Source organism: Mchenga conophoros, linkage group LG9, assembly GCF_057382185.1.
Source record: "Mchenga conophoros isolate Kocher_MC1m ecotype Shallow Benthic linkage group LG9, M_conophoros_male_GT1.1, whole genome shotgun sequence".
In the NCBI taxonomy this organism is placed as follows: domain Eukaryota; kingdom Metazoa; phylum Chordata; class Actinopteri; order Cichliformes; family Cichlidae; genus Mchenga; species Mchenga conophoros.
The window spans coordinates 21454375-21480670 of record NC_140534.1 but is presented as its reverse complement, the minus strand read 5'-3'; the positions used below and the strand labels follow the sequence as shown (position 1 = coordinate 21480670).

The 26296-nt window shown below is 44.3% G+C and overlaps 1 long non-coding RNA gene across 3 annotated transcripts in view; it reads left to right on the top strand.

The window, feature by feature from the left end:
* The window catches only part of LOC146567218 (uncharacterized), a 42969-nt gene extending 25003 nt beyond the window's left edge, over nt 1-17966 (top strand). For 2 of the 3 annotated variants that reach the window (XR_014893890.1, XR_014893891.1), the window contains 2 exons: nt 6185-6375; nt 17470-17966. This is a non-coding gene — a long non-coding RNA (uncharacterized LOC146567218). Of the gene's footprint in view, nt 1-6184; nt 6479-17469 lie in introns of all 3 variants that reach the window. The other variant, XR_014893892.1, reaches the window with a different exon arrangement.
* Nucleotides 17967-26296: the final 8330 nt, after the last annotated feature.

Genomic DNA, 26296 nt, shown 5'->3' with positions numbered 1-26296 from the left:
ATGCTGCGTGCCTTCATTCTTGCGTCCTGACGAACGCCATGCTCGCAGCTCATCATATAGCTCGTCGTCTTTGTGTGTAATGCCCTCGGATGGCAGTCTAGCCCACCTCGGTTTAATCCCTTTGGCCCTGACCCAACTCTAAATGCACAGATTGCCTCCTTTCACAGAGACAGCAGCGTCAGCAGGGCCACGCCTCTCCGCTGAGCCCCCCCAACCGAGCAAACTCCCCCTCCCCGGGGGTCGCCGTCTCTCATGTCCTGAAAAGGAGGTTGAACCTGTGGGGAGCCTGTGGGTAACTGTAAAGTGGCCTGGTACTCATCAGCTGCTGGAGGTGTTTTGTCTACAGCTTTTTCATTCATTTACTCTGCAGTGTGAGTGTGCCTTTAACATTAAACAAGCAAAGGCCGACTTGTAAATATTTAGCCTTGCATGTTCGAGAGAGTTCAAAAGAGGCCGAAGAAGTGAATGAGAGGACACGCTCCTACTTCTGCAAGTCGGATAAAAGAAGCTGAAGTAACGTGTCCGTTAAACCTGCAGCGCGGTGGTCAAGAGGCAGCAATTAATCACAGCTCTGTGTCCTTATTGTTGAACAGAGGACACAGAGCTTCCTGTTTCACATGTCTCTTGAGTTGTTGATTAATGCAGTGCCTCCAGCATCATGTGAAGCCAGGTTAGTTATTGGTTGTTGCTTAAAGCAGCAGGCTTGCAGCAGAATGAGGGTCTTTGAGTGACCGCCAGCGGATGCTTGCTATAACTGCTTTAATGTTTGGATCAGTTTGTTGGTGACAGTGAGATGATTTGAATAAATTATGATTTTTTTTTTTTTTGGTGCCAGTTTAGCTAACTGGTCGAGCAGGGTGACATTCGCCCCATGGCTTAAATGCAGAGGCCCGAGTTCGAGTCCAACCTGTGGCCCTTTGCTGCGTATCCTCCCCTCGTTTCCTGTCTTGTTTTTACTTCAAATCTGTCAACAAAGACAAAACCCATCTAAATTTAAAAAAAAAATCTATATAAAATTGAGCAAATTTCAGTTAAAAGTTAACATTTTATCTCCATATCGTGAACATTTTTCCAGTTGCATCAAAGTGTGCATTTGCCACAATTTTCCACAATCTAACAAATTTTTTTGACCAACTTTGAGCATTAATATCGTAATAAATCATGGTTTTAATAGCAAAATGTCACCAATTTAACAGTTTAAAGACCGAGTCATGAATTCTTTTGTGTCTATTGAACCTAACAAATTTAAAAAAAGAAATAAAATATTAATTTGCCTGAGTTTTAATTTGGGATATTTTCTTCATCCAGCTGTTGTTTTTGTTATTCATTGCTTAAAATCTATATAATTTTTTAGGTTATTTGCGATTTTTCAGGTGACAAAATAGGAAAAATTAATGATGTAGAAGTATCAAATGGGATACATTTAGCATCAATCCGCCTCATCTGTTGTGTTTGACTCTTAAGGAGTTTTGAAGACTGGACGTTTTGCAGTGTGATCATTAAAAAAATGTTTTAGTGAAAGTTCGACATAGATTTCTGAGTTTATGAGGTGAACCTGAATACATTTTCTGTTTTTCACAATCAACCAAAGGTCGGCATTTCAAAAGTGACGTAGAAGCATTTTTAGGTGGAGATAACATGACCACACCTTTCAAGTATAGAGGGTGTGACGTAACTGAAAGATAAAAGACAGCTGGGGTAGTTATCTATGCATTTGTGACGCATCACTGCAAACGTAAGACAAACATGCATTCGTATATTAATGAGAAAAGTAATCTGCATGTGGTCACGCCTCCAATGAACCCGAAAGAAAAAATCATGCCTGAAATTTCACATTATTTTCAGAGCACGTCAAGCAGCATCTTAAAATGAACAAGAATTTAAAAAAGCAGAAGCATGGTTTGAGTAGATTTCTCTCCAACACCACCACTGTTACATCCTACAGCAAACAGGAGAACTAAAGGCCAATAAATGATGCTCGAAACAGGAATAAACCAGAAATAGCTATAATCTCAGCCATTTTCTTTAACTGCTGTAACGGTCTTCAACTCACCTGCCTTACCTAACCAAAAACATTTGTGAGTGGAGATTATGAAGTCATTTCAAATAAAACCCATGTTTTATTTGAGCTATCCACATTATGTTGGGTCTTTTGAGCCAGGTGGTAACACAAACGGTGGGAAAATATATCCCTGGCCCCAGTCTCCTGAAACTAGTAGACAAATTAGTAAATCAATTGCCTCAAGACCAATTAGATGTGTGCACGGTTAACTGCACACAGTCAAAGTAGCATCACAAGACACACAAGGTACAGTGAAACTAGTGAACGCACAGCACCAAAAGTGATGGCAGCAGGCTGCTCACACTGAATCAGATTCACTCTGACTGCCGAGCTGCTTCTTTTCATTTGGCAGAAACGGCAGTGAGGAGGAGACGTCAGGAGGGGCAAACAGAGGCTCCAATCCTGGGTGGAGGTTTGAACCTACTGGTTAACACAATGAAACCAAGAAAAGGTGAATTTCTCCCAATAGATGCAAACTCTATTATTCGCACTCTGGGGAAATTCACATGTACAAATGTTTTGAAAATTATTCGATCGTTTACACACTTAGAGAAAAAACGAAACTGTCTTCTTTTAAAAAACGCTTTTTCATTCATTTCATTAGAAGATGGGTGGTTTGATACCGTTGCCATCGGGAAATTTTTAATTGTAAATCTGTATGCAGACATGCGTTGCACATATGTGTGGCCGATAAAATCAATGAATGAATAATCATTTGTTTGCTTGTGTGCTTTTGGTTTGCATGTTCCACATTTTATCTAAAGTCTGTCACGCAGTCCACTGATTGACTTATCGGACGGTGCGGTCAGAAGGTCATGACCCTTAAAAAACACTGGAACTACATTAGAGGAAGTTGTGCAGCTAAACTTAACATTTTTACTGCTTTATCAATTCATAAATTTCACATCAGGACACATGTGGCTTCTTTAGATGCTTTTTTTTCTCCCCTTTGGCTACCGCAGCGATCCTTCGTTATTAAAATCTGAGTAATCAGATCTTTCATCTCTTGTGAAGTTCATTTGTCATGTGTCACATTGGTATGAAATTCATGCCTTGACTGCTTCCGCTTTATTCCCGTGTCTTCCTGAACATGCCCGGCTGAAGCTGCTGCTGCTGCTTTTGCCCTCTGGGCACAAAAATACATGAAATTCCTCGTGACGTTGGGAAAAATCAGACACGGTGCAGCTTCATTATCTACAGCATCACATGGTTCACGGTTGGGTCAATCAGAAGAACTGACATCATGGAAAATGTCAGAGCTGACGGTGAGAAGGAGAGTTTTCATGAAAACGTTTTCTAAAGTTTGAACTCTTTAAGCATGTTTCTCTTACGTTAGGACATTAGGGGAAATTAGGGGCCTAAAAGCAGTGGAAAGACCCAAACTTAATTTTATTGCTGGTTATCTGAGGATGATAATGGTGTCATTCTTAAGGCAGGAAATAAGCACTGTTGCATCAGCATGCTAATGTGAGGGCTGGTTGTTCCTTTATTGGATTTGTGTAGGATGTTTCTTAATGACTGGATGTGGAGATGAAAGGAGAATAAACAGGAAGAAATTCCACGAATGTCACCGGGAACAGTATCAGCGTGACCATATGAATTATATCCCTCTTACAACTATTTCTACTGTGTCATAGAACAATTTCACGCAAATGTACTCATTAGCAGAGGAAGTCAGTAAAACAAAGCACAATGTGGACAAAGCCAGTGGTTTGTCAAGTTAGATTATGACCTGGCGTCCTCTAGGTGACCCCAAATTGGTAGTTTGGCTTTAAAGATTCTCGGATGTTTGCTGCATTATCCGCGTATGTTCAGTTAACCTTCACAATAAAAATAGGTTAATAAAACATTTCCTGAAGCATAAAAGGGTCCTCATTTGATCCCAGCATCATGTGAAGCACTCACCGGAAGTAATAGATTTGATTTTTAGTTTGCTGCTATCTCAGTTTATGCATGTTAAAGCAGCTTTTGCAGGTATTCTGCTGGTCTGGAGAAGGGGCACCTTGACTCGAGCATTAATCCTTTCAAAAGAAATGCAGACTTAAAGTAATTTTGGCAATTAGAGAAGAGATGGAGACCCGAATCAGGTGATAAAGAATAAACCTTCTGTTTATGAGTTCTAGTCCTGAACTTTTAAAGGAAAATTCAGACGCCTGAATTTGTATGGAGTGCGCACGGCTTATTAACCCCTACGCCAGTGTGTTGTGGGCTTTGTGACAACATACATTATTACTGAAAGATGGCAAGAGTTTTAGAAAATAGTCACATGAAGGAACAGATGGGCATGTGGATAAAAGGAGAAGTGAAACGTCTCCTGGCTTCTCCACCCACCTCACAAACTCTGCCATTCTCTAAAAAACAGTAGTTCTGTCTCAGCTGTCAACACTGCCATTAGACGGCTTTTTCGTAACGATGAGACACGTCACATCGGCACTGTGTGACACTCCTGGATGAGAATGCATTTTTTTTTCTGTATTCGCAGTTGCAGCTTGGCACATGAATGATGGCCCATCACCTAAAGAAAAGCGGAAAATAGTGAGTAGAGATTATTGTGCAAGCAACCTCAACCGGACTGTGTCATCTGTGGGGAGAAGCTGGGCAGCAGCTAGTTTTCGCGCCAACGGTGACGTCACAACCGCAGTTGCACGCCATGTTTTAGTGTTGCTTCAGCTAATACTCCACCTGAACGCAACCTGGTAATCAGTCAAGGGAGGAGATGGAAGGCAGTTAAGGTAGAGGTGTTACGACAGATCTGTTGGTGGGCATCGCAGTAAACACACGCTGTAAACTTGTGATCGTACATGAGACACAAACGTCTAATTGGGGGCTTTTGAATAACGTATGAACTGCAAAAGAAGAAAAAATAAACTTTAATCAAAGTGAATCCAGGCTGATCGCAGCAGACCCTTGTGCTTAATATTCACACAAGATAGATGTGGTTTGAGATGTCACCTTAAGGAGAGACGCTACAGTTTATCCACACAAATCTCTATCAGTGCAAAGTTATTTTCAAAGGACAGCTCAAACTAATATCTCAGACTGCGCCGGCCGACTTTGAGTAACGACGCTGAGCTGTCGAGTAACGTGGAAATAAATGTGGATCAGCAGGCAGATTAATGATAGAAAATCCCACCCGACAACAAAATACGCATTCATGCATTATTCATGTGCTCCAGTCCACACTGGAATATACAACCGCGATCACTACCATATACACTAGTGATCACTTTCATTAGATGTAGCTCTGGTGTCATATCTCACCACGGTTTTTCCTTTTGGTTTAAATCACTCAGCTAAGGTTTCACCGAACACCTCATGTTTCCTGTATGTGCCAGATAGGGATGTTTGGTTTTGTTTTATTATGATGATTTTTTTTTTCTTTTTTAAAGTACTGCTCCAAAATGAGACAATCCAAGGTTTCATGAAGGACTATCGCTGCTTGAGTCTGAACACGCCCGCTTCACCCCCTCTTTGTCCTTGCTCGTTCTGAGATTGGGGGGGGGGAAAAAACCCGGGTGACCATTCATTCTGCTCCTGCACCTGTTTAGTGGCGCGTCTTTCCCGTTTTACGTCTTGAATTTACAACCTTCAGCTGGAGGGACGACCTTTCACTCGGCCTCTGTGGCAGAGAGGCAGCAGCTGTGGTGACTTCACTGGCTCCTCGTGTAAAGAAAAAAAGATGCTGAAGGCGGGTGTTGGGGGTTCTCTTCTTACACCTTGAACTTCATAGCAGCTCGATATGACACACACTGCCTCCATCAGCTGTTAGTATCTATCTGATTGAGCTGATTTCAAAGATATGAAAAAGGCGCATTCATTCCTCCCTGTGGTCTCATTTGTACCCATTCATAAGAGTCAAAGAGAGGCAGGAAGAGCTAAGTGAAATGCCCACAGTTTTTCATATGTGTGGTCCCCCTTTTCTTTTCTTTTTTTCTGTGAGAAGGGAAACATTAGCAACGCTGACTCATTACAAAGAGCAGCTGAAAAGTCTGAGCCAATTTATTTCTGGTTTGGCAGAGAAAGGATAGTGTAGCACACTTCCACTGAAATTAGAGCGTCACAGTGTGAGATGAAGCCTCTGCTTTGTGAAAGGGTGATTTTTTTTTTCTTTTTTCTTTTTAGGAAGCGCTCTCTCAGCCCGCTGGCTTTCCTCTGGAGCAGCTGTCGGTCAGCGTCAGTTGGTGAATCTCGGAAACACAGATCGCTAATGAGGCTGGAGCTCTCGAGGACTGCCTGGCCCTGAACTCAGCATCACACGGTGCTAAGTGACGAGGATCCCCTGCTGCACCCGGGGAGGCTTATGCATCTGAAACGTAAATATTATATACGTCACGTCGAATCAGGAGACGGGTGCTCTCGTCTGGCTTTGAGATCTCGCTGTGCTCGGGGTGGTCCTGCAAACCCAGGAAAGTCCAGGTCAGACCTTTCACCTCCCCCGGTGCCCTCCTGTTTCGCAGCTCCGCTCAAGAGGTTTTTGGGTAATGAGCTTGTTGTCGGTGATGGATAGGTCGCAGATCGCGCTGGCATCGGCACTCTTTTACATTCCTGTCGGTTCAAGTTACAACAGAGACATTAAGCAGCTGGAGTGGGATGAGTTTTAAGGGGCAGACGCTTCGTTCAGGTAGTGTGAAGCAGATGAACTTAGGTGAATGCGAGGGAAGAAAATTCAGTTGCCTTCGATTTGTCTGTGATTTTTCGTTTTAATTATCTGTGTAGCCAAGTATGTACGCAACATAAGAAAATCAACATAAATCCAAATTACTGACAACCAATTTGTGAAGTGTGTTAGAATCTGAATATCCTCCAGTGAGATGGGCGAGATCCAAGCAGCTGTGTAGGTGGATAAACATGAGTAGCTGTTCCTATTGAGACAACTGAAGACATGAGTCAAAACAGAGGCAAATTCATAATCCGTAATTATGGAAAGATTAGGGATTAAAACACAACTTCAGACTCTGACTGGACCAGAATCACCTCAGAATTAAAGCTGTTTGTCACCAGATGTTGGCTGTGATACAGTTTTGTTGTTTACTATCTTTAAAGGTAGCAAAGAAGAAGCAATTTACATGATTTTTTTTATGTATTTTGTTTTATGTAGGTATGCAGTACTGTGCAAATGTTTTGAGACACCTCTTATTTCTTGATATGTTGTTTGGAAAATGGGAAATTGGAGCCGCAATTTATTGAAGCATCTGCAAATACAGGATATCAGGCAGAGTTTGTACAGTTCTGATGAACTCAAAAGTCGATATTTTGTAAGACCACCTTTGTTCTCTTAGGAGAACTTTCTTGTAACTTCTTTAAATAGTGTTTAGAAATATTTCTCCCGGCTTCTTGAAGGACATTCAAAGCTCTTTTTGCTCTGTTCTCTGTCACGGTGATCCCACAGTGCTCCAACACACTTCTTCTACCCATGTATGCTTTTACCGAATTGGCACTGTGTTTGTGATCAGTGTTGTTGCATGGGATCTCAAAATGTGATGGTAGTTTTCTCTAATTCCACTAATTCTGACAAGTTCTCCGACACCACTGCCTTAAATGCAGCTCCAAACCATGCATACAGATAGCTGTAGACACTCACTGTCGTACCTCTCATGACCTCCAACCATACTGGCGACAATTTCAATTTTTCAAAGTTGGATTCATCAGTCCATAAGACCTGTTGCCACTGATTTTGAGCTCCCTGTTCTTAAGAATAGGTTCTTGACAGCCACCCTTCCACTAAGACCGTTTCTGATAATGTTTTGATGGTTAGGGTGGATGAAACCGTGGCTCAGGGGGTTGGGAAGCGTATCTGTAACCGGAAGGTCGCCGGTTTGATCCCCGGGCTCTCTGTCCTGGTCGTTGTGTCCTTGGGCAAGACACTTTACCCTACCGCCTACTGGTGTTGGCCAGAGGGGCCGATGGCGCGATATGGCAGCCTCGCTTCTGTCAGTCTGCCCCAGGGCAGCTGTGGCTACAACCGTAGCTGCCTCCACTAGTGTGTGAATGCGAGAGTGAACGAATAGTGGCATTGTAAGGTGCCTTGAAAAGTGCTATATAAATCCAAACCATTATTATTATTAAAACAGTCCTTAACAGAAAACTATGGGAGAGTTGCATAATGTCTCTTTGAGGTGTCCTCGCCCAAAAGAGACAATCAGCAGAGGAACATATAATGTTGCTGCGCTGACAGATGTCTGCTGAGTGACAAGACTCTGCACGCAATGATTCTTAATTATTAGACTGAGATCTATTCTAGCTTTTGTAAATCCTTTAAAAGCAGAGTCACAAGGTAAAGAAATTATCTCTGACATGGCGACAAAGAAATCAATTGTAGCGAGTCCTAATCTCACATTTTTGAAAATGCGAGGGTCTGAAGAGTAAGTTATCTAGCTTATGGCATCACGCAACCAAACGTAAGCCTCCTTAATTGTCACGGTCCTGGGTCTCCTGACCCAGCGTTTTTAGTTCTTTGTGATTTTCGTATTATTGTACTTGTGTGTGATTTTATTTTATGGCTTCTAGTTTTGATCCCTCGCCCTTCATGTCTCCCTGTGTGCCCCTCTGTGTATCTGTGAGCCCTCGTCTCTCCTTATGTTTTATTCCATGCTTCCCCTGCCCATTATGTCTAAGTTCTCCCCGTGCTCTCTCTTCCCCCTGTGTGCCCTCTATGTATTTATGAGCCCTCGTCCCCTTTCGTGTTTATTCCGTGTCTCCCCTGCCCGTTACGTTGGTGTTCTACTCGTGCTCTCTCTCCTCTGTACTTCCTGTTTCACCTCTCCCGTCAGTGTTCAGTTCACCCCGCCCTGTCTCGTTATGATTATCAGTGTCGCCTGTGTTCCCCATGTGTTCCCACTCCCCTCGTTAACCCTCTGTGTATTTCTGTCTGCGTCTCCCTCTGTTCAGCGTGACGTCGTCCCTCATGTTGTGTGGATCTCCCTGTGTCTCTGCGTATGTTAGTTTACTTTTCCCAGTTTAGTTTTGTATTTCCTATGTTCTGCCACTCCAGCATTAAAGCTGTGATTTTGAGTTCATCCCCGTGTCTGTGAGTTTTGCGTTTGGGTCCTCCTCCTGCCTGCCGCACAGCGCTCCATGACAGTACGACGTCACCAGACATGGACCCAGCAGGCTCCTCCCGGGAAAGCGATTTGGCCCGCATCTTCGGCCTGTGGGAGCGAGTTTCCCACGCCTCGGACATTAAAGCCGTGTCCATTGGGATAAACGCCATCGAGGCTATTCTCAAAGGGAATCCCCATCTCCACGAGCTCTCAGGATTTTCGGGCCTACTGTCCAATCTGCAGAAAGCCAAGGAGACAGTACAAATTCGCGAGCTCGTCATACCGCAACAGCGACCGCCACAATCGGGAAACATTTCCACGTTACTGCCACTGGACTCCTCTCCATCCACCCTCCACTCTGACTGTCACTCACCCGCTGCTTTTCTCGCAGCAATGTGGTCGGAGGATGAGGAGCCGGCCGCGATCTCTCCGTCGTTGCCGGTTTCCTCCATCACCGCACCTCCGGCTTCCCGAAGAAAACGGCATTCACGCCGCCGACGCGCCACCCCACAGCCGGACATTCGGCCTTCTAATTCACCTGCTGTGGTGAGTGAGAACTCTGTGTCTTTTCCAGACATTATGACTGTTCATTCAGGGGCTGTGTTTTGTGTGGCGGAAGTCAATGCGAGCTGCTTATCGCCTGCGCAGCCCTTCACAGCTCCGTTAGCTCCCTCGCAGCCCCTCACAGCTCCGTTAGCTCCCTCGCAGCCCCTCACAGCTCCGTTAGCTCCCTCGCCGCCACCCTCAGTTCAGTTAGCTCCCTCGCAGCCACCCTCAGTTCAGTCTCCTGTGTCCCCGCTAGCTCAGCCATTAACTCCACCACAAGCTCCATTTTCACCTCTACCATCGCTTCAGTCATCAGTTCGGTCTGCCACTCAGTCGCCCTTAGCTCCATCATCCACTCTACCACCTGTTTCTCTTCCACCACAACCGTCACTACACCCAGCCACTCAGGCTGCTACTCAGTCAGTCATTCAACCCATAGCCCTGCCGTTACCATACCCTGTAGCTGAGCCACTAGCCGTCCGACCCACAGCCACTTCAGCCACTCCTTCACCCGTTACACCTCCACTACAACCATCACTGCAGTCTCCAGTGTCCCCAGTGCAGTCTCCAGTGTCCCCAGTGCAGTCTCCAGTGCAGTCTCCAGTGTCCCCAGTGCAGTCTCCAGTGTCCCCAGTGCAGTCTCCAGTGCAGTCTCCAGTGTCCCCAGTGCAGTCTCCAGTGTCCCCAGTGCAGTCCCCAGTGCAGTCTCCAGTGTCCCCAGTGCAGTCTCCAGTGTCCCCAGTGCAGTCTCCTTTAGCACAGTCATCCACTCAATCACCAGCTCCACTTTCCCCTCAACTATCACTACCACCTCTAGCTCAATCTCCTGCGCACTCACCTCTGGTTCATTCTCCTGTGAAGTCAGCTACCCCACTGCCTACTCCACTCTCACCACCTCCGTTACAACAGACATCAGTTCAGTCCCCTGTGCCAGCGCAGACGCCCTCAGTTCAGTCCCCCGTGCAGTTATCTACTTCACCACCATCAGTAGCTCAGCTCCCACTCTCATCCGCCCCTCCAGTAGCTCAGCTCGCACCTGAACCATTGGCCCAGTCCCCGATAGCAATACGGTCTTCTGTTCGGCTTAACATTCAGCCAGGGGTCCCAAACCTCTCTGGCTCTACATCAGCTCCTGCTGGAAGCTCGGATGAGCTCATCCAGGACTCCGTGGCTCCCACGCCGCCATCTGCCTCATCCGCTGGGGGTTCCAGTGAGCCCGGCCAGCACCTCCTCGTCCCCGCTGGAGGGTCCGAGGGGCCCGTTCAGCCTCCTGTCTCCGCTGGAGGGTCCGAGGGGCCCGTTCAGCCTCCTGTCTCCACTGGAGGGTCCGAGGGGCCCGTTCAGCCTCCTGTCTCCGCTGGAGGGTCCGAGGGGCCCGTTCAGCCTCCTGTCTCCGCTGGAGGGTCCGAGGGGCCCGTTCAGCCTCCTGTCTCCGCTGGAGGGTCCGAGGGGCCCGTTCAGCCTCCTGTCTCCGCTGGAGGGTCCGAGGGGCCCGTCCAGCCTCACGCCGCATCAGCTGGAGGGTCCGAGGGGCCCGTCCAGCCTCACGCCGCATCAGCTGGAGGGCCCGAGGAGCCTGTCCAGCCGCCATCTGCGATCGCTTCGTCATCGCCTGGGCCAGCCTGTGCTTCTGCAGCTCCGCCTGGTCCGGCCTCAGCCTCTGCAGCTCCGCCTGGTCCGGCCTCAGCCTCTGCAGCTCCGCCTGGTCCGGCCTCAGCCTCTGCAGCTCCGCCTGGTCCGGCCTCAGCCTCTGCAGCTCCGCCTGGCCCGGCCTCCTCAGAGTCTTCGTCTGCTGCGGCCTCCTCAGAGTCTTCGTCTGCTGCGGCCTCCTCAGAGTCTTCGTCTGCTGCGGCCTCCTCAGAGTCTTCGTCTGCTGCGGCCTCCTCAGAGTCTTCGTCTGCTGCGGCCTCCTCAGCCTGTGCTTCGCCTGCTGCGGCCTCCTCAGCCTGTGCTTCGCCTGCTGCGGCCTCCTCAGCCTGTGCTTCGCCTGCTGCAGCCTCCTCAGCCTGTGCTTCGCCTGCTGCAGCCTCCTCAGCCTGTGCTTCGCCTGGTCCCGCCTTGACTGGTCCCGTGCCCTCCGGGCCTCGGCCGGTGCGCCTGACACTGGAGAGCCGCCACCGCTGCCTTCCGCGCGGCCGGCCCCCTGAACTGCACCGTCATCGCCTGAGTGGCCGCCGTCGCCTTCCGCACGGCCGGCCCCCGGACCAGCGCTGTCATCGTCGCCGCCGCCTCCCGCGCGGTCGGCCTCCTGAACTGCTCCGTCGTCTCCTTCACCGCCGCCGTTGCCTCGCGCACGGCCGGCCCCCTGAACTGCTCTGTGTTTGAGTTATTTTCTTGGGCTCCGGTGTTTGCTGTGCTCTTCTTTTGTTTTCTGTTCCGAGCCCTCCGTCCTGGGCCCCCGCCGCCCGCCCTGGGTTGTTTTCTGTTTGGTTTTGTTTTTCTGTGTTTGGGCTGTCTGGAGCCAGCCCTTGAGGGGGGGGTACTGTCACGGTCCTGGGTCTCCTGACCCAGCGTTTTTAGTTCTTTGTGATTTTCGTATTATTGTACTTGTGTGTGATTTTATTTTATGGCTTCTAGTTTTGATCCCTCGCCCTTCATGTCTCCCTGTGTGCCCCTCTGTGTATCTGTGAGCCCTCGTCTCTCCTTATGTTTTATTCCATGCTTCCCCTGCCCATTATGTCTAAGTTCTCCCCGTGCTCTCTCTTCCCCCTGTGTGCCCTCTATGTATTTATGAGCCCTCGTCCCCTTTCGTGTTTATTCCGTGTCTCCCCTGCCCGTTACGTTGGTGTTCTACTCGTGCTCTCTCTCCTCTGTACTTCCTGTTTCACCTCTCCCGTCAGTGTTCAGTTCACCCCGCCCTGTCTCGTTATGATTATCAGTGTCGCCTGTGTTCCCCATGTGTTCCCACTCCCCTCGTTAACCCTCTGTGTATTTCTGTCTGCGTCTCCCTCTGTTCAGCGTGACGTCGTCCCTCATGTTGTGTGGATCTCCCTGTGTCTCTGCGTATGTTAGTTTACTTTTCCCAGTTTAGTTTTGTATTTCCTATGTTCTGCCACTCCAGCATTAAAGCTGTGATTTTGAGTTCATCCCCGTGTCTGTGAGTTTTGCGTTTGGGTCCTCCTCCTGCCTGCCGCACAGCGCTCCATGACATTAATGGCTTAAAATTTGATTATAGAGAATTAATCTGTCTTCTAAACGACCTTCATTTATACATGAAAGATGAAAATAACACATACAAGTAAAACCTTCTAATAACTTTCTGCTAATTAGTTTATTTATTTAAGGTAGAGAAGCAGTGCGCATATTGGAAGAACATATTGGAATTCCATTGCACGGTGAGGCTGGAAGCTTGTGAATGAATGAATGTTTTTAAAAGATCGGTTAGATTTGACAGCTAATATGCAGCTTGTAGCGCTGACTAGTCCATCCATCCATCGGGCTAACACAGAGAGACAGACAACACAATTTAGAATTGCAAATTGTACGGCACTTTCATTTATGCTCTTAGACAATTTATACTTTATAAGCAGCAAACTAACCCCACGTATAAGACTGAGGTAAATGTCTTTGTACTGTAGGAGGAAGCTGGAGTTCCCGGAGGGAACCCACATAAACACAGGGAGAACATGCAAACTCCACACATATGGTGGAGTCAAACTCAGGACCTTGTTGCTGTGAGGCAGCAGTGATAACCACTGCGCCACCGTGCTGCCCCTGCTGAGAATTCATAGCGCAGAATTTGACTTTTGGTGGACCTCAGCCAACTAGTTCTCTCTGTGACCTATTGTAGACGTGACTCCCTTCCAGCGCCACTGTTATCAAATGACTGACCTGGTTTATTCAACATCAGATGAATGGGATTTCCCGCAGTGCAACAAAGTCACTGTGGGAAATGTCATTCGGGCTGCATGCCTCAGTGTTATACCTGCGGTTAGTTCGCTGCTTATAAAGTATAAATAGCGTCAGAGCATAAATGAAAGTGCCGTACACCATCAGAGCCAGATATGAGCACGCAGCGCCAGCCTCTCCATAACGCTTACTATAAAGGTACATATGACACTCTGCTGGTGGGATCACTCAGCTGCACTCAGATACCAAACTGCAAATAGGGGTGAGATCACGTGAATAGGCAGTGGGGCACGGTGCCAGCCGGGTCGTGTTGGTTACAACCTCGCCCACATTCCTTTTAACACTCAGTCACCCGCTGGAAATACATTTTCACAGACACGTGGCTTTCCTGCTTTAGCAACCGCTCAGCTGCCTGGGGAGCCAACCACTGTGTAAACCGTGTAACGCTTCTATAACAGGGCAATGATGGAAGCACCAAATATGTCAGAGTGACAAGATCCTCTGTTATTTAAGTGCTTTTAAGGCATAGCTATAAGTTTAATCTGATGTCACCACACATTCACTCGCTTATCATTTCAGATAAAACTAAAAAGATAAGGGGAAAATGCAACCTAGAGTTTGGTTGCATCTTTTTTGATTTCCTTTCTGCTTATTAAAAAAAAACTAATTTGGCAGGTGTCTGTGGGCTGTAGTGATGAAAGTGGTTAGGCAGGTTAGAGCCAGACCTTTGATGATTACACCAGTGTTGTGCCGCGTTGACGTCTAACACCAACCAATCATGTGGTGGTGTCGGTTTTATTATTTTAAGGTTTTCTGATGTGTGAGACATATTTACACCAGTTGTTTTCGTGAAACACCCTCTATGGACAAGCAAAACCGTTTATTGTTAGTTTTTCCATTCGAAAGAAAAAAGGTGATGTCCCAGACTGTTGTTGTTGGAGGTTTGTTTTTCTTTTAAGCAACCTACTCAAGCTTAAGGTGACTCAACGCCTTCATCATGTGATTGGCAGATTTAGATTCCTGAGTAAATGCCCCATCAGGGGCAGTGACAGGAAGTGGAGGAAGACTGTGGCAGTCCCAGCAACACTGTGCTGCTTCTTTTATAATGTTGCCTTCAGCTTTATACCTAGAAGCTACACTAAACTGCCTGCCTGAGTGCTTGTTCGCCAAATTCATTAGTTTATTTAGTTACAGCTGGAGAAACTTTATTAGAAGCTTTGTCCAAACACAAAGAGCTTCGGTTTCACTTGATCCTTGAACTCGTAAAAGTCGCAAACGTGTTTTGAACTTTAAAGAAATGCATTTAAAATGATGCAAATGCCATTTAAACTATCACATTTGATTAAATCGTGCATTAAATGATCTTATAATGACAAAATCTTGAAAGCAGATGTTTTTTTTAGGGACCTAATGTAATTTTGTCTAGTAATACCAAAGATGAAAGCCTCCAAAGGAGTGCACAGTCTAATCAATAAACCTTTGTCTACAGGTGTTTTTTTTTAAGCAGGGATTTTACACTTTCATGATAAGAAAAAAAAATGGGCGGATTGATCCAAATATTTATAAGATCGATACCAGCGCTGGTAAAGGTACTGGATCAATACTATCACAATACTTTGTTTCTATCCTCTAGAGACGATTTCCATTAGCATCTACTCCTACTTGGATCGACTCGCCACGGGTGGTTTTCCGTTATAATCTAGTACTACCTCATGTGCGTGGATGTCATCATGGCAATCCTGCTGAGCGTCCCGTGATGTATGCAACACAAACGCTACAACAAAGTTGGACGTAGAGATATACCTGCTGCTCGGTCTGTGGCTTTTCGTCAGACTCGGAGGACCACAGTTTTTATTTTCATGAACGAGACGCTCTCATGACTCATCAAGTGACGTCATTGACCGAATCTCACATTTTAGTACCTGCTTGAATCGCTTGGAACCCCAGATTGTGAAGGTACTAAAAAGTACCTGATACCAGGTACTGTGACCTAACGGAAAATCCTTAAAACCGTGGTGAACCATGCAGAGTCGATCCGAGTAGGTACTAATAGAAAAGGGGCTTAAGTTCTGTAGGTAGCCAGATGAACTGTAATAAATTAATAATTTGGGGGAGGAATTAAAACTATACCTCAAACATGCACTGATGTATTTACTGATGATCAAATATTAATATTAATGTAAACACAGCAAAATAGAAATAAAATGTATTTTATTTTTCTTTAAAACCTTCGCCAATTTGCAAATTCCAAACACAGAGCTCCCAGGAAAATTTAATTAGTTCTATGGTAAATGGTCTGTATTTGTATAGCATTTTACTTGGTCCTAAGGACCCCAAAGCGCTTTACACTATACACAATCATCCACCCATTCACACACACATTCACACACTGGTGATGGCAAGGTACATTGTAGCCACAGCCGCCCTGGGGCGCACTGACAGAGGCGAGGCTGCTGGACACTGGCGCCACTGGGTTCTACGCGTTTTTAGAGAGGATGTCAAGTATTCACGAGTGGTTGTGGTCCATAACCGCCGTTGACTGTACTGTACTAATGTATCTGATGCCAAAGCAACCTTAACCATTTTAAGACGCTGGCCAATCAGAAGAAATCAAACAATAACACAGAGGACAGTCTGACGTCAAAAAGGCGATAAAGTAGTGTACCGTTGACATTGCAAGACCCACTGTGAATGCAGGAATTTTTTAAAAAGCTCCATTTTCCATGCCCTTACATGTGAAGTAAAGGCCAAAACGTATAGAAAATGCTGTGTTTAGGGGCTTGAAATTGTTTAGACTGGATTAGTTTGAGCTTGATGTTCATAATAACCGGCCAATAAAAAGCAGATCTCAGTGTATTGGTTAAATTATGATTCAAGAGCATTATACAATCATTTCAACACAGTCTCAAGGTAGTTTGTGAAGTAGTCACAGCCTCTGATCTACTGATTTGAGTGTCAAGACGTGAATTTCCCACCCTATTTGCATGTCCTTGAACACAAATTAGTTTTTATCTCTCGTCTGTACTGATTCATATCCACGGTGGTGTAGCAGGTCACGCTAGAGACCCAAGTCCTACATGTCATAGATCTATATTACTTTTAACTTGTTTTTAATTTTAAAGGGCCTAGATTTAACAACAACTGATTACATTCAGCCACTGAAACTTCCTTATGTCTGGGATTGAAGCTAAACTCAAGTTTGGCGCTGTTTAATTGATGTCAGCTGACATAATTGAGTCATTTGATTGGCCGATTATCTCTGCTTACTTGCTTCTATGCATTTTTATTGCAGGTACGATTTGATTAATGTGGGTTTTGGCTCGTCTGGACAGAAACATCAGCAATCTGTCAGCACACTGCAATCCTGTATGTAATGCATTACAGTGTAATGAGCTAGATCCAGGCTTTGGAGGGTCAAACTCATGAGGGGGCACTGTGGACATAAAATGTAAGATGTGGCGGTGCGACAGGTTAATTGCAGGAAGCATATCAGGGCGATTTGGGTTCACCAGAAGTCAGAACTGATGTATTTTTAACCTGTGTGAAGAACCCGCTCAAAACAAAGAGGTGACACCTGCAAAAGGAGGCTATTTATTTTCAAATTCTGGCAGTTTTGTGACTCCACCTTTGAGCTTAATGCAGCTTTAATAGTTCCCAAAAAGAAGAGTAGAGCTTAACTTTATTTAGATCATTTACTTGTGCTAACTGGAAACCTTAAAGCTTCGATCTTAATCTTGTGTACTGTTTGATAGATAAACTGAGCTTTGGGTAAATGTGTGAGTGTTAAACTTTCCCCGCTCTCATCTGAATTTCACAGCAAATTTAGCACTGACTCCCGAGTCATAATGAAAGGACAGCTCATTTACAGAGTTGAAAGTTTTTTTTTGATAACTTGCATTATGAAACTAAGGTTTGTCCACAAACAGTCACATCGGGACTCTGACTCGCTCCTGTCTGCCCTGTGTTTTGCAGGCTTCTGCTGCTGCTGTGATGGTGGTGTTGCAGACCCCCCATGCCGGCCAGATCTTTCTGCAGCTTCTGCACCGACACATGATCTGACTAGGAAGGATGCAAAGGTGGAAGCAGACCGTGCTGGATTCAGTTTCACAGCATCTTACTGGAGCAAACACACACAACATACTGCAAGGTTTTCAGTAGTATCTACTTCCCCCTTTTTTTTTCTTTTTTTTGTTTGAGAGGACACGGATACACCCTGACTGGGCCCCTGTAGTGCTCTACATTGTGGCTGGGAAGTACCTAGTTTTACAACTGTCATGCTGGCCTGCTTAAAGGGACAGTGCTGATCAATTCGAAGCACATATTGAGGGGTCTTTTAGTCACCCTAACAAGGGGGTCACATGGATGTTTGAGTCGTCACCTGATGTGTGAGGAATGTGCAGTCAGAAGAGCCGTTTTCTGCATCAAGCACTGCATAAAAATACTGATTGATATTTGTTAAAAGAATGTCTTTAATAAAAAGTTGAATTGAATGGGGTGTGAGAGTTTCCTGCTTTTGAAAAACGAAAGAGAGAAGACTCACAGCTCTACAGGTTCTTTTTAGTCTTAATGCATAGTGGATTTGTTTTGAACTCTTAATGAAATCCAACCATTCTGAGGTGAAAAGGAATCTACCATGCAATCATTTCTAAAATCACAAATGTGTGTTTTCCAAGTGTTTTCTGGCACTTCACACTGTTGAATGGTAGGAAAAAGCTGCACACTTTGTCTGAATACATTTCTCAGCGTTTATGAAGGCAGAGTCCATAAAAGCGAGTTGAGTGCGCTCATTACATTGATGCCCGTCCTGGGTGTTCTGCATCACTGCCCTCTGTTTACAGCTGCAGAGAGTGAAAGTACTTAATCTGTACATGAACTCTCTGAACTTCACCATGAGGGTCATTTACACACAATGGACACCGGGCACTGTGACAGCACTTACTACAAAATCCTAAACGATACACACGGACCTGGCCAGAAACAGTTCCTGTGTTAAAGACTTGGCACCTAATAGATAACACATCTCCTGATAGTAGTATAGTATAAAAAGAGCAAATGCTCATCATCTCTGATGGAGTAAACCCCAAAAATGACACCAAATGGTGCTGCTTCTCCTCTATGGCTGCTTTTAAGTCGGGGGTGGTCATTCCTATTAAAAGTACGAAGCATGAACGGTGCTTCAGGAAAACGCGATAAATGTTGCAGATTGTTGCCACTGTACCATACAAATGCCTATTTCTTTTCCTTTTTAAAAAAATATTTTGCAAGCTACATGCTTGGTCTGTGCTTACAGAGTAGCAGCAAAGAATGTGTCTGACTCGGTACACCACAGATGATCCATGATAGCTTTGCCTCTTGAATCCACACGACACCACATTTATGAAATTCTGAAGGTTTCTTTTAAACCAGTTTGATAGCGATGGTAAAACTGTGACTCAAAGTCTATTTGAACATTTTTTTCCAGTTTAAAGAACATAGAGTTTACCGAGCACCAATTGTCGAAGCCATGTTTAGATTTCATGCTGCAAGTGATTATTAAACATTACAACCACTCTCACTTTCAGTTTCAGCCTCTTAAGTGGAGCGATAATTATCTGGCTAAATGTGTTTTCAGTCTGTGTGATTGTCTTACGCTACAAGACAATCATTTTGAACGCTACAAAAAAAAAACAAGAGAAAATTACTGTCATCAATAACATGCTTAAGAGAAGTAGGACAGACTTTAAACATCTGAATGGGAAGCACCTAGACGTTGGTAAGAAAAGAGTCCTGTACTGTGCAAAAGTCTCGAGATACCTCAATCTTTAAAATATGCTACTAGGAAAATGACAAATTGGTACAGCAGCTTATTGAAACGTGCAAACATGCACATTGTTTTTTCACCTTTATTCTTCAGCACAGCCTGAACTCTCTTAGGCTTTCCTTCTCATTCTTGAAGGACATTCAAAGCTCTTCTTTGGATTTTTCTGCCTTTTGTTCTCAAGTCGATCCCACATTGCTTCAGTAATGTTGAGGTCTGGGATCTGGGGAGGCCCAGATGATTGATAGAGCTCCTGTGTGTGTTTTATGCTTGTAACTGCCAGTGTGTTTGGGATCACTGTCATGCTGAACAGTGAAACCACTGCCAACTGGTGGTGGATGGTGAAATGGTGGATCAAAATCTGATGATATGCTTCTGTGTTCATAAGCCAATTGATTACGAGATCTCCAACACCACAGCCCCAAACCATGACTTCCCCTCCACCATGCTTTACAGATGGTTATAGATACATTTTCAGATTGGAGTTAGTTACTCAGTAAGACCTGTTAGAATTTGGCATACCTCAGTCTTCTCCCACATTTCTTACCCTTAGGAATGGCATCCTGACAGCCACCCTACCACTGAGACCATTTATGATGAGTTTTTAGCAAACAGTAGATGGATCAGTACAGTGGCATGGTGGTTAGCCTCACAGCAAGAAGGTCCTGAGTTCAATCCCACCATCAGGTGGGGATCTTTCTGTGCAGAGTTTGCATGTTCTCCCCGTGATGGATCAAATGAAGGGCCAGATGCATCTCTCAGGTTTTTGCTGGATTTTTTTCTGTTTCTTAAGGATAAGACTTTCACATGCTGTTAATCTGCTGTAGATATGTTTTTTAGTTGTGCTACCTATTCCTTTGTTCTCCATTTGTCTAGTTTCCTCAACTTTAAGGACAGACTAAGCAACATGGCCCATTTTCTGCTATCTCTTTAGGAATTACCGTGTTTGTCAAAAATACTATTTTATGTTTGTCAAACTGCTATTTGTTTGGTATTAGATTCAAGTAAAGAAGCAGTGTGTTTTCTGACAGGCGGCTAGTAACAAAGTTCCTAAAGATAGGGGAAAAAACTGTCTCTTTGCTAAGTTATGCACAGAAAGAACAATGATTCATTACTTGAGTTTTATGGCTTTTTAATGCTTCAATGAGTCATAGGTAGGGTTGCCAACTCCCTGAAAAATAAATAAGGGACACCTCGTGGCCAGGGCCGGGCAACCCAGTTGTCTTCACCCTTCCCAGTGTGGTAGCTCTTTTTTTGTGTGTGAAATTATTTTTTAACCATTTGACTTGAACTTGATTTAAGCAGATGCATATTCTTTGTGATATGACCATATGGGAAACAAATGATCATTTAGCCATTTATTTTTAGCTCAAAATGACAACATTAACACAGTAAAACAGGTCTCTTTCTTAAACAGAAGCCTGTCATGCTTAACTTTTGAGAATATAAGTAAATCTTTCTTTAAAAGAACTCTGTCCTGCTTAACTTAAAATTATATAAATTAATAGAAAGCAATAGAACGAAAAATATTCTTGTAACAGTGCACATTTAGTGCATTTAGTACAGTTGGCTTCAGTTGAGGTATTATTTCAGCTTTTCTAATGCTAATCAGCTGCTCCTGTTTGTAAACCCACTTGTTCCCATGATTACGCATCTTAACTCATCATCATTATTCATCTATGTATTACTTTTATGTATTAGTGATCTATTTGTTGTAATCATCAATCCTTGCAGTTGTTTATTACACAAAATAAATTATATTATCACACTTCTGGCCACATAGCCCTGATATTCACTGCACATGCCCATATTAACCTTAACCAGAGGGTTTAAAAAACAAACAAACCAGTGTTTACATACCATATCTGCTTCTGCCATGGCCTGGCGGACAAAAAATTGGTAAAGGGTTCCCCGAGCTTTCACGCCCCTCATGTTCTTCATGTGCCCACCAATAGAAGCATGCCTATGGAAAAAGTGCGCCAGCACACAGTGCAGTGCGCTTTATAGTGCACTTTTCCAGCCAGGTGTTTTCCTTTTCCCATTCCTCCCTGTACTTTTGCAGCCTTTTTTTCTTTCTCTGAGCGAACAAACATTGCTGCTCTAATGCTGGGCTCACACTGTGCGATTTTTGGCCCATTTTGAGCCGATTTTTGAGTCGTGCGACCGATTTGGTGATCAGCCCGATTTTGGCCTTCATCGTGCGTCGTGTAGTATACGTGGGGTAACGAGAAGCGATTAACACCTCACGACCAGCTCCCGATCATCAATCGCTCGTGAGGGTGTCACCGCAGCTGCTCACGCGCAAACACGTAAACGTCGGTGTAAAAGACGTTGCAGCACGGCTGTGCAGCGTGTGATCTGGACACAAGCGATGGAGGCACAACTTGTAGAACTTTGGAAAGCTCATCCGAGCCTTTTCCATGTGGCATCACAAAATTATCACGACCACAACAACCGTGAAAATAGTTGGATTTACACTGCTGCTCAATCACAGCTGCCTGATCATGTTTTTCATTAGCAATTTAGCAAAGTTGATGTGGTGGTGTGTCTGTGTGAGTGAAAGACGGAGAGAGCGAGCGACAGATTTTCTGTTATAACCTTCATTTTATGGACGCACAGTGTGCCGTCCGAGACTTGCACCGCAGTGTCGGCGTTTGTTTCCCTGTTGGCCATGCTTGTTGTTGTGGTCATCGGTTGTCTTCCGGTATTTTCTCCGTAAGCGACCTTTCCTCGACCAATAAGATGAGCGGTAATCTGACTTGTCATACTCGAATTGTCATAAGTGTGCTGTCAGCTCATTGGTCACAAAGCAGGAGAGGGGCTGGGAATTATGTTTTCAAACAAAGTGTTAATTCCATTAAAAGTTATAGACTACTTTTGATTCTCACTGTATTACGGGACAAAGTGCGTCCCTTATTAGCTCAATACGGGACGTGTACTTTTGTTTCTAAATACGGGACGATTCCGTTTTTTAAGGGACGGTTGGCAACCCTAGTCATAGGTCAGATATAAGTGGCTTCACAACAACAAAAAAAGCATTCCTCTGAAAATGGTCAGGTACAAGGACTGGACTGAAAATGGGTGAAAAGGCAGCAAATGTTAAAAAAAACAACAACAAAAAAAACCCTTTAAAAGACCTTAAGAAAGAGTACTTTTTTGTAATTTAAATCCTTGGAGTAAAAATATTTTACAAAATAAAGGATTCAGACTGTTGCACAGTTTTATATTTATTGCCCAAAATTAGCACATTACAATGTCTGTAGTATATTAACTCACTTGAATAAAGGAACTTCCTCCCCAAAAAACAAAAAGAAATCTTTTAGTAGGATTAAAATGGGAAAAACCGAGGGGGAATTCCCCTTTTAGTAGTTCATAACAAACTGAACAACTGAAGCTTAACATAAAATGAATCACCATGTGTTATGTTTATTTAAACCTTTCATTTTGAAAAGGAAATGATTACCACTACTTTCCTTTTGCTTTTGTTCTTAACGCTAAGCTAAGCTAAGCTAACAGTTTAATGGCTGTCGCGTCACAATTACTGTACAGACTTGAGCGCTGGCTTTGATCTCCTCATTTTACCGTCAGAGTCAAAGCACACACTGGCTTTTATTTCCGGTATGTGTTGAGCTATTCCTTTAAACCGCACAGCTGGAGGTGAAGTGCCACGTTCGTTTGAATGGCCAGCACTTCCAGTTCCTTCTCCAGGTTTGACTGGAGAGCAGGTACGTCAGGCTCAGATCATCTTAGCAAAACATCCTTTTCTCTTCTCTCTGCCCTTCAGAAATCTTTGGATGTGGTCAGCTAAGTAATGAGTAATGAGTCATGCTCAGTAGACTGTATATCCTTCTGTCACCATCACTTTTTACTTTTATCTTGTAACCGAACCCCTGTTTTGCATGAAGACCTCCCTACTTCAGCTTTCACTTGAACCGCTCCGAAGCAGCTTTGGTCGTTCTAAGTCGACTGTTATGCGCGATTGCCGCCATAAACTGTGCTGGGTCAAGTTGTCTGATTTTTCTTTTTCTTCTTGTCAAGGTGTTGGATCTAGAAGAAAAGCGAGGAGGTTAAACAAACTCAAAGTTCATTGAAATAAACCTCTGTCAACTCCCACTCCCTGTTTCTGAGTATAGGAATGCGCTGTTGTTGCGCTTCACATCCCACGCAGAATTGCTGCAGGCCTTCAGGTAATGAATGAACAGGGGATGCCCACCCAGCAACCACCAAACAAAGAAAAGTGGGCACACTCACTCCCAGACTGGTAAAGGATGACTGAGTTTCCCATCACCGTGTAACCTCACCGTGTCATTTGTCAGCATGTTTACTGCCCGTTATTCATCTTCAGTGTGGAGATCTATACTGATTGATTTAATCATTAAATAGTGAAATTTATCCCTTAAATTTTAAAATAAACATTTTTTCTAACTGAAAAAGTATCTAAAATAAATTTGTGAGTACAGGTTGTCTAATAATGATTGCTTAAAAATGGTTATGGTGTGATGTGAAGTATTCGGGATCATTTAATATGAAATCTAAATGATGGGTAGTAGCTGCAGTGGCATTTTATGCACTTGTTTTACAGTCCACTAAACTTTAATGGAAACCTGCTTAACATGTGATTATTATTTTTTAACTAGGTCGCAATAAGGGAGCAAGGTGAAGTAAAGGACAGAACGACGGTCTCATAGAAATGTGAATAGTTGGACATAATGCGACAGCCCTACCGTTCCCTCTAAAAGCTCATCTACATGTTTTAACGTGTCTCTTTAAAACCAAAAGTCCTTCTTGGAGAAAGTCTTGCCACCCGGCAGCCAGTAGGAACAGACACCCTGTAGAGACGGGTGGCAAAATGAGAGAAAAGTCAACATCACACGCCTGAACTGAATGATTTATTCAACATGAGTATATATTGAGACGGGTGGAGCAAAGCTGTTTCTTGGAAACACGTTTCTGTGTAAGTATATATGTGAGGCGTGTGTTTGAACACTAAAGGTCAGCAACATGTGTAATCATCTCAGATTTGTTATAAGTAACCTACGAGTAGCTCATCAGACTTATTACAGTTCTTGAGGTAATGATGAAGGTACAGAAAACAAATCCTGTGTGCCCACTTTTCTCAACTCCCACAGCGATCCCAGCATCCTGTGTAAAAACTCCTTTGTACACTTGCTGGACACTTTATTTGGGATGAACTCTCTCCTGTTCCACCACATCTCAACGGTGCTCTATTGGACTGAGATCTGGTGACTGTGGAGGTCATTTGAGTAAAGCAAACCTCACTGTCATGCTCAGGCATCCATTTTTAGATTATTTGAATTTTGTCACATAGTGCGTTATCCTCCTTTTGTCATAGAGTGATGCACACTAATATCCCCTACAGCATTAAACCAGCAGCCAGACAGAAATCAAGAGTCATCAAACCAGACAACATTTATCAGTCTTCTGTTGTCCAGTTTCGGTGAGCTTGTTTTAAGTGTTGCCTCAGTATCTTGTTCATAGCTGACAGGAGGTGTTGTCTCCTACTGTTGTAGCTCGTCTGCATGTGGTTTTTTGAATTAATCTAGAGATGGTTGTATGGGAAAATCCCAGCAGATCAGCAGTTTCTGAAATACTCAGACCAGCACGTCTGTCACGAACAACCATGTTGCGATCAAAGTTGGTAAAATCAATTCTCTTCTCCACTCTGATGCTCAGTTTGAACTTCAGCAGGCTGTCTTGAACATGTCCACACGCCTAAATGCACTGAGTTGGTGCAGTGTGATTGGTTGATTATATATTCGTCTTAACAAGCGGTTGAACAGGTTTGCCTAAGAAATCAGCTGGTGTGCACCATTATCTTTGATCTTTGCTATTTACCGTATTTCCCGGACTACAAAGCGCACCTGAATATTAGCCGCACAAGCTAAAATCAGGGGAAAATCCTGTTTTGTACATACATTAGCCGCACCTGACTAAAAGCCGCAGGTGTTTCAATGTTGACTTATCATATGTAAGAGAATATGCACAAAGGGAATTGTCAGGAAAGAGATGGCTGTTTGGAGACATCACTTTTATTAATATTTTGAAAAACAAGTTATGGGTACATATGTGACGATATCACAAAAATCATGGAAAATCCATAGAAAAGCCGCACCTGACTAAAAGCCGCAGGGTTCAAAGCTTGTGCAAAAAGTAGCGGCTTATAGCCCGACAATTACGGTAAGTATTTTTCATTCTGAGTATCTGGACCTCGCAGCTTTTCTGCTCTCTGACAATACACTGCAAGTTTCCTCTTTTTTAAAACCTTATAAAAACCCCAGTCCTTGTTCTTTAGCCTGTTGGCAGTTCATTCAACCACAATTAAGCTTTCAGGAATTTGTCCATTTTATCACCGAACTGACAAGACGATACCTTCATACTAGAGATGGACGATATTACGTATCGGTATTGGTCCGATACTGACCTAAATTACTGGATCAGATATCGGAGAGAAATAAAAAATGTAATCCGATCCGTTAAATATCAAAAAAGCACCTCACAAAACTTGCAACACACCGTAACTCGCCTCATAACCGTAGCACGTCGGAGCAGTATGTGTCACGCGATAGAGCGGCTGTGGCGTGAGAGACCTGTCAGTGGTCTGGTTGAGCATTTGTAGCCTCGCTACCAACCCCGCATTTCATCTCCGACAAAGTTATCCCGAGAGAAGTAAAGCACGTGTGTAAGTCCATCTCTTCTCTCCCCCTCCCTCTCCTGCTGCTACTTCAATCATGAAACTGATCAATGATCAGCTGATCGGCTTTTCTGTCGCGAGTCCGTCTCTCTTGTTTGTTTATCTCCCACTTTGCACCAGAAAGAGGAAACCAGCGGCTGAATAACAGCAGCACGTTTAAGCTTGAAAATCTGTTGTTAGAATTTATTTAATATTACTTTCTAGACCAGGATCTTTTTCTACGTAGCTGACGGCTGGTAACTGTGCAGGGGCGGATCTAGCAAAGTTTAGCCAGGGGGGCCGATAGGGCA